Source organism: Hoplias malabaricus, chromosome 17 (genome assembly GCF_029633855.1).
Source record: "Hoplias malabaricus isolate fHopMal1 chromosome 17, fHopMal1.hap1, whole genome shotgun sequence".
Classification (NCBI taxonomy): domain Eukaryota; kingdom Metazoa; phylum Chordata; class Actinopteri; order Characiformes; family Erythrinidae; genus Hoplias; species Hoplias malabaricus.
The window spans coordinates 4,835,687-4,843,226 of NC_089816.1; positions in this window are offsets into that span (position 1 = coordinate 4,835,687).

Here is a 7,540-nt window from a genome sequence, read left to right on the forward strand (position 1 = left end):
CGCAGTTTTATAAAACGTGGATGTAATGTGAGTGGGGGAGGTGGAGTGTGTGTGTTTGGGGGGGTGAGGGGGTGTGGGTGTGGGGGGGGTTGGTGTAGGGGATGAAGCAGCCTCTCTGGAATCTACAGTGTTGTGCGAGCTTCATACCTTTCAGCTTCATTAAACCAATTTCACGGCGAGGTGAGCTAAGAGAGGAAGCTCCGGGCCGCGGCAGCCACAACAATGGAGCATTGAAGGGACGAGGCGAAAGTAAATTAGGTAGCACTTCACAGACGGCAAATTAAAATCTGAAAGTTGGATAGGAAAAGTTGAGGGGGAGATGATTATGTCTTTATTGTTGCCCCTCTCTATCTGAGGGGAAAAAAAACACCCCTTCCCTTCCATTCGGTGGCCACCTTTGCTCCCGCCCCCATAAAGCCAGGCGGCTTGAGGAAAAAATAAAGATCTATTTCTTGCGTGGTAATTGGTTTCTAAAAAAAATCAAAATTGCTAAGCTGCTCATCGCTTTCCTTTCCGTCACATAATTTGGTTCTTATCAGTAAGATACTGCATGATAGCCTGAGTGAGAGAGAGAAAAAGGAATAAATTAAATGTTAATGTGAGGGCTTTTTTTACCGTCATTGACTTCTCGTGTCCACCAAGGGTCTTGATGTGCTGAAGGGTCTTCTGCCTGTCACTTACCGGCTTTTTGCAGCAGTTTGGCTGAGATGGTAGTGTACTCGAGAGAAATTGCAGAGCAGCCACTCAAATTAATAACATCTGCTAATTTTAAATCCTGTTATCGGGTTAAGTGTTGTTTCTTTTTTTTCATGTCAGACTACTGAGAAGAATTTGAACTTTTTCATTAATGTGAATGGCCTTTCTTGGGGATGGGTGGTGGCTATGAGTATATGTGTTTAGGTATATGTGTGTGTGTGTGTGGGTTAGTAACGTGACACTGAGAAGAGGAGAAGCACTGTAAACAGTACACAGTCATTAACAGTGTGAAATCAGACACCGACAGTGGTGGAAAGAACACTCTCAGGTAGTTGAGGTGTATGTGTGTGTGTGTGTGTGTGTTGACCAGGTTTAAATCATGTTGTGATTAACGAAACCTGTTTATGCACGCACATTTTGGGGACTTTCTTATGGGAACCAAAACCAAATTAAATGTTAAGCGGATGACATATTTTAAGGTTAGGGCTATGGAAGTGATAGTTATGTTTAAGGTTAAGGTAAAACTTGACAAAACCAATATAAATCAGAGTATTGTCCCCACAGTGCATGGAAACAAATGTGTGTGTGTGTTCTCATGAGTGAACTGTGTAAAGCATGTTTTCCTTAAAGGGTTACACTGCTTTTCCATCATTTTGGTCTGCAATCATTGAGTTGTAATGGCATTCAGGACGGTTTGATATGAAACGATCCTGTGTAAATCTTAAAGACTCAGATATCAGTAAAGAGATGGAGTCGGGATTCAGATATTGCCATGTCTATGGCACCTATACAGCTAGTTTATTCACTCTCCACAGCCACAGTTGTTTCATATTTAATGTCAATAGTAAAATAGTGGCAGATAAGAAAATAAACCCATCTGTCTTTCTATGAGCCAAGTGATGTATACTAAATGTACAATCAGTATTCTGGCATCTACTAGAAAGCCTTTTTTGGAAGATTAGAATCTTCCAAAAGATTCATGTGTTACAAGAGCAAACAGAGACACACTACTTATTAGTAATGTTCATTTCAAAAGATGGACCATACTGAGTAATGTTGTAGGCAGTTATACATATATATATATATATATATTTAAACAAACACAAACACACCATTATATAGTGTGTGTCTCCCTGTAGTAAGAGCATATCAATTAAATTTTAACCTCTGTTAACAGTTTCTCTGTGTTTTGTTCTTTTTTTGGTCTTTTAGTGTCCTGTCTTTGAGGTGGGATGCTCTCAGATGCTCCAGCCTGTCGGTTTAGATTCATTAAGCAAAGCCTGGCCCACACATACACACACTCCCACGTCCTCACACAATGCTCGGACGGCAGTTAGCGTTTACTGCGTGCGGGCCGCTGGCTTTACGAGGCAGACGGACCCTCCTCACCGTAAAGCCATCAGTCAGGAACAAAGAGGCAGGTGCGAGGCCTGGAGTGTTCACCTGCACCCGGCCGCGTCTTTCAGTAAAGGCCAAGAGGCCCTTCTCGTCTCCTCTCTCACTCTTCCCTCCATTCTGCCCCAATCTCTCTCTCTCTGTCTCCTCAGATCTCTCCACCATGCTCCAGTATCCCTCGTTCATCCCCACTCATCCTTTTCTTCTCTCTCCTCAAGGCTTCTTCAGCCTGTGTAAAGTCCACCGTGTGTTTCTGTGGAGCATGGGAAGGAAGCCATATGGAGGAGTTGGAAGACATTTCAATTTCGAGAGGAGGCAATTTCGGTCCCGTTTGTATTGTGTCTGTAATGACTGTGAAGGTACACGTTATTAATACATGCAATGAATTTGTAATAATTGGGGATATTTTCCCTTATTTTTAACATTTTGTGAAAACACATGAATCTTTAATTAGAGAAGTGAAGCTTGTTTGTTACCACATATTTACATGTAATTTTCAGTAACCTAAAATGGACACGTATTTATAGGTGTGTGTATTATAGGCTCCACCCCTCTGGACACAGTTATAACACACACTTGCTTGGCCTATTTTTCTGATCTTCCTTTAAAAGACGTTCTAACTCACAAGTCTCTTGTACAGACCCAGTGGTGTGATTCCAAGACCCTGAATGAACACTTGTTGCCATTTGGGGCAGATCTTGTGCTCCTGTAAAGAAGCATGATGATACATATATTCCAATATTAAATATTAATATTGGATCCTCAAGGGTCCAGGCTTCATCAGTCAGCCTTGCTTTCTAGAGAGATCCTATTAGATATAAGCAATACAAAGTTAAACAAAGTCATGTTAATTATTTATAAACACAAGTGAGATAATTACAAGGCTAAAGAGCAGGTTATTAGGTTTAACGTTTTAAAACATTTAGATTTGCACAAAATCAAAGTAACTGCCTTAATACACTTTAAAATGTATGACATATTTATTCTTGTAGTTTTGCAACATTGCAAAAGTGAAACCAGTTGAAATTTTGATTGGGAGTTTTCTGATCAATATTGTTACAGCTCTTTACACTGTAATTATAGCCCCAGGCCTATTACTTTAGAAAAGAAGGACAGGTTATTCTCATTACTTAGACTTGAACTCAGATTCAGTTTGGTTCTGCCTCATTTACTCATTTACAAGCAGGTCATTTAGATAACACAATTCGAAAATCGCATCTGAATATATGTAAATAGTTATTTTTCAGCCTTCCTCAAATCTTTCCTGAAACTTTATGGTCAGACTCCCTGTCAGGTTTCTAGGAGTGAGGCTGTGAGACACGTGTTTGACCGTCAGACCGACTACAGCAGTGCGTCCGCCCGGCCGGCAGGATGCTGAGCACAGAGACAGGCCGGCACCTGCAGGTTAGCGTCCAGTCAGCTGAACTGTGGGACGCTCGGAAAGAGACAGGTGGGCAGCACATATAGAGGGCAGACGACAGGAAGACAGACAGACGGACTCAGAGACAGGCCATGCGCAGGCAGCAGCAGCAGCGGGGGTAGGTGCCTGGGTGTCCACAGGAGAACAGATGTGTGGTGAATCTTTAACTTCCCTCACTCCCCACTGTCACTGCATCTGTGCACAGCCCCGCCGGGTTAGTACAGCCCCCTCCTGTGTGAAAAAGCACAAACAATACAAGCCGATCACTGCACTTATTGATCAGCGCTGACCTGCCGACTTACTGATATTTAATGGCCTGCGGGGTCATTAAGTCTCGGGTCTGCATTGAGTTTGGTCAGTGACCAAAGAAATGTGTCCATATTCGACTCGCAGTGATGATCTCTTCCAGTTGGTCGTGCTGAAAGTTGCATACATGTCGGATAATAAACAGACGTGTCATGCACTTTAGATGCACTATAGTTTTCATGGTGAATGATGCAAAAACTCATAACACCGCCCTGCTTCCATGCATCGATACCTTAAGCCAGAGGAATGCAAACTGTTGCTGGGATTAAAATCACAGCCTCATTAGTGCGTGACAGGTATTCAGCCTTCACACCGAGTATCGAGGCTTAAGTATACTGAAACAGCATCGCTTCTCATTGTCCTGCGTTAACCCCTTATGTGAAATAACAGATATGTCAGCGACATAATACTCAGTAAGTAGCGTTTTATTGTCATTTATGTGATCGGCCCTAATCCCCTTAGACGTCACACAGTAAATAGTGGGGGGGAAACTATCTCTCCCTCGCGCTCTCTTTCTCTGCCCCTCCAGCGCCCGTGGTTTATTTTAATTGAAAATTAGCAAAACAAAACAAGGGCAAGAGGCTCCCTGAATGGGGCCCCTTTTCCCTGGGAGCTCCTGGGCCGTTGAATAATGCATATGGGAGAGAGTAAACAGCAGCAGCGGGTCTGGCCCCAGAACAATGGGCTGTGCTCTGAGCTCAGCCAGGGCGGCTGATTTTATTACTGAGCTGTCAATCCTCCCCCAGCCTGGGAAGCGTGGGACCGCGGCCAGGAGGCAGCTGCTGACCGTCCGACACTGACCCGCTCGCCCGGACCTTGGTCCGGCCGCCCGTACCTCAGCAACATGTGCGCACACATACACACAGAGCAGCATCGTGCATGCCTCCACACTCCCTGCATGGACACACACTCACACACATATATATATATGTATATAGAATGACCCCCTTATCAGGGCTTGACTACATTAGCATCTCTCTAAAGTAGTTTACTGGACCTTAAACACTGGTCTGGGTTTTAAAGTTTAAACAGAGCAGCAATGTTTCAGGACAATGTTTTCACAGAAATGGACTGGTTTTGACACTTTTTGCACTATTTCTGTGTTTATTGCTGAGTTGAATATATTGAGTATTATTTTCATATTCCATAAAGGGCCATAAAATTTGCTTAATATTTTTCTCCTATGAATTAATTCAGCAAAAAACATTCTATCAACATTCTTGAGAGGATATCTATAGTTCTTCACTTCAAAGTTTCAGAGCAGGCAGCCCCAAACTTGACTAGTATTCATTTCTCCATCAGGCACATAACCATACAACAAATAATAATAATAATAATAAGTGCAACTTTTATTATTTTATGCAAATGGAATAACTTTTTTTAAGAGTCTGGGAAGCTTGCCTCATTTTTGAGTGATAAAGTGATAAAAATCTATATTAGTGCATTGCTGGATAGCGAAGGGTCAAAGGGAGCTCTTGGAAATTTCTCACTTTCTCTCTCTCTCTCTCTCTCTCTCTCTCTCTCTCTAACTCACTCTTACAACCACTCACTCCTCTTCTTCTCCAGCCATTGAGATTCCAGTCTTGCTTCTTGGCTTGAGCCCATGGTGGTTACCATGCCGACCAGCAAATTGGTTAGCAGGATGAGTAATGATGTGATGTGGTGGAGCTGGAAGGAGCCAACAAAGAACTTATTACAGCTGGGCCTTTTCATAGTGCGTCATTGTTGTCAAGTGCTCCTGATATTAACCTGCCTCTCGCAGGGCTTCCTTTCCTCGTGAGCTGCACACGTGTGTACTGTCAACTGAGAGAGAGAGAGAGAGAGAGAGAGAGCAGTGCCCCTCTATTACTCCCCACTGCACTTCTTCACTCTCTCATAACCTTATCACCCTTTTGCCTTGCCTAGGATGTGTGGAGACACTTGTAAACTACTGTTTCCTCACAATGTCCCCTCAAGTTTTTTATTTTAGTGGAGCTTAGGTTCACAGTTTTGAGTGTCAGTGTTAATCCAAAGTGTTAAGTCAAAGGCAGTGAGAAGGATCTGGTCAAATCTCAGCTGGAAAGTTATGGATTCCATGTGTAAAAGTCTTCCTCCTTTGTAGTCTGAATTAATTATACATTTATTAGGGATTTTCACATTTTTTTAGCACTTAGAAGCTGCTTAACCCTTAGTTGATTTGTGTAATTTCATGTAAATTATAGCTCACTGAAAGAGCCCCTTAATTTCATTTGATAGCACATGCACTGTGTGGTCAAAAGAAGGTAGAATCACCTTATAGTTATTTTAAAGGAGGTGCCCCGTTTATGGACAAACAAAATAAATAAAACTCATTCATTATCTGTAACCCTTATCCAGTTCAGGGTCGCGGTGGGTCCAGAGCCTACCTGGAATCATTGGGCGCAAGGCAGGAATACACCCTGGAGGGGGCGCCAGTCCTTCACAGGGCAACACACACAGTCACACATTCACTCACACCTACGGACACTTTTGAGTCACCAATCCACCTACCAACGTGTGTTTTTGGACTGTGGGAGGAAACCGGAGCACCCGGAGGAAACCCACACGGACACAGAGAGAACACACCAACTCCTCACAGACAGTCACCCGGAGGAAACCCACACAGACACAGAGAGAACACACCAACTCCTCACAGACAGTCACCCGGAGGAAACCCAAACAGACACAGAGAGAACACACCACACTCCTCACAGACAGTCTCCCGGAGGAAACCCACGCAGACACAGGGAGAACACACCAACTCCTCACAGACAGTCACCCGGAGCGGGAATCAAACCCACAACCTCCAGGTCCCTGCTGCGCCACCGTGCCGCCCATCATTTTGCAGTGCTTTATTTTATTTATTTCTTTTTTTTGATGTACATCCTTTTATTGTTTTATAGAAAACCAGACATTTTAATGCACAGTTTATGTTTATCTGCTGAGTTTGACACACTCTTGTCTATGCTCTTGTCTGTGCATAGTTGTGGCACATTAACTACTAAATTCAATATGTTGAACTTGGAATATAGTAAAATATCAAGCAAAATAAGCAGATCAGTGTCATAGTTTGTTCTCTGTAAAGTTTGTTGTCTGTAGAGGGAGTGTTATTTTCACCAACAGACATCATCAAAACATACTATTTGTATAGGAGTGTTCAGACCTTCACCTACAACTGTAGATTAGCACTTGACCAGTGAGGAGAACACACAGTACTGCCGGGAAAACACACACACACACACTAAATATATACATTTACACACTAACACCAAAATCCTTGAGAAGAAGTAAAAAGTCCCCCTCATCCCACTGAGGTGTGAAGGGTGTAAATTTGTTAAGCTACTGTGTGTGTGTGTGTGTGTGTGTGTGTGTGTGTGTGAGAGAGAGAGAGAGAGAGAGAGAAATAGAGAGAGCACACTCATTGGTGCAGGATGTTTGAGTGTTTGACTTTAGTTTAACAACATCCTCTGTGCGGACCCCCGGGCTGGTGGGCAGGGAGATGGGTCAGAGATAGTGTCTGATCTGCTGCTGCTCTGCCGCTGACCCATTGTCCTGCTTATCTCCACCATGGCTCTATCTGCTGACCTGGGGCTCACTGGTGGGGGGTAGATGACAGGTGATAATACAACAATCAATGCCTCCAGCTTCATTTAGGAACCGTGAGGAAGTGCTCGGGCTAATTAGTGCATTGGCATATTGGTGCTGATACAAAAGCGTTCCAATTTG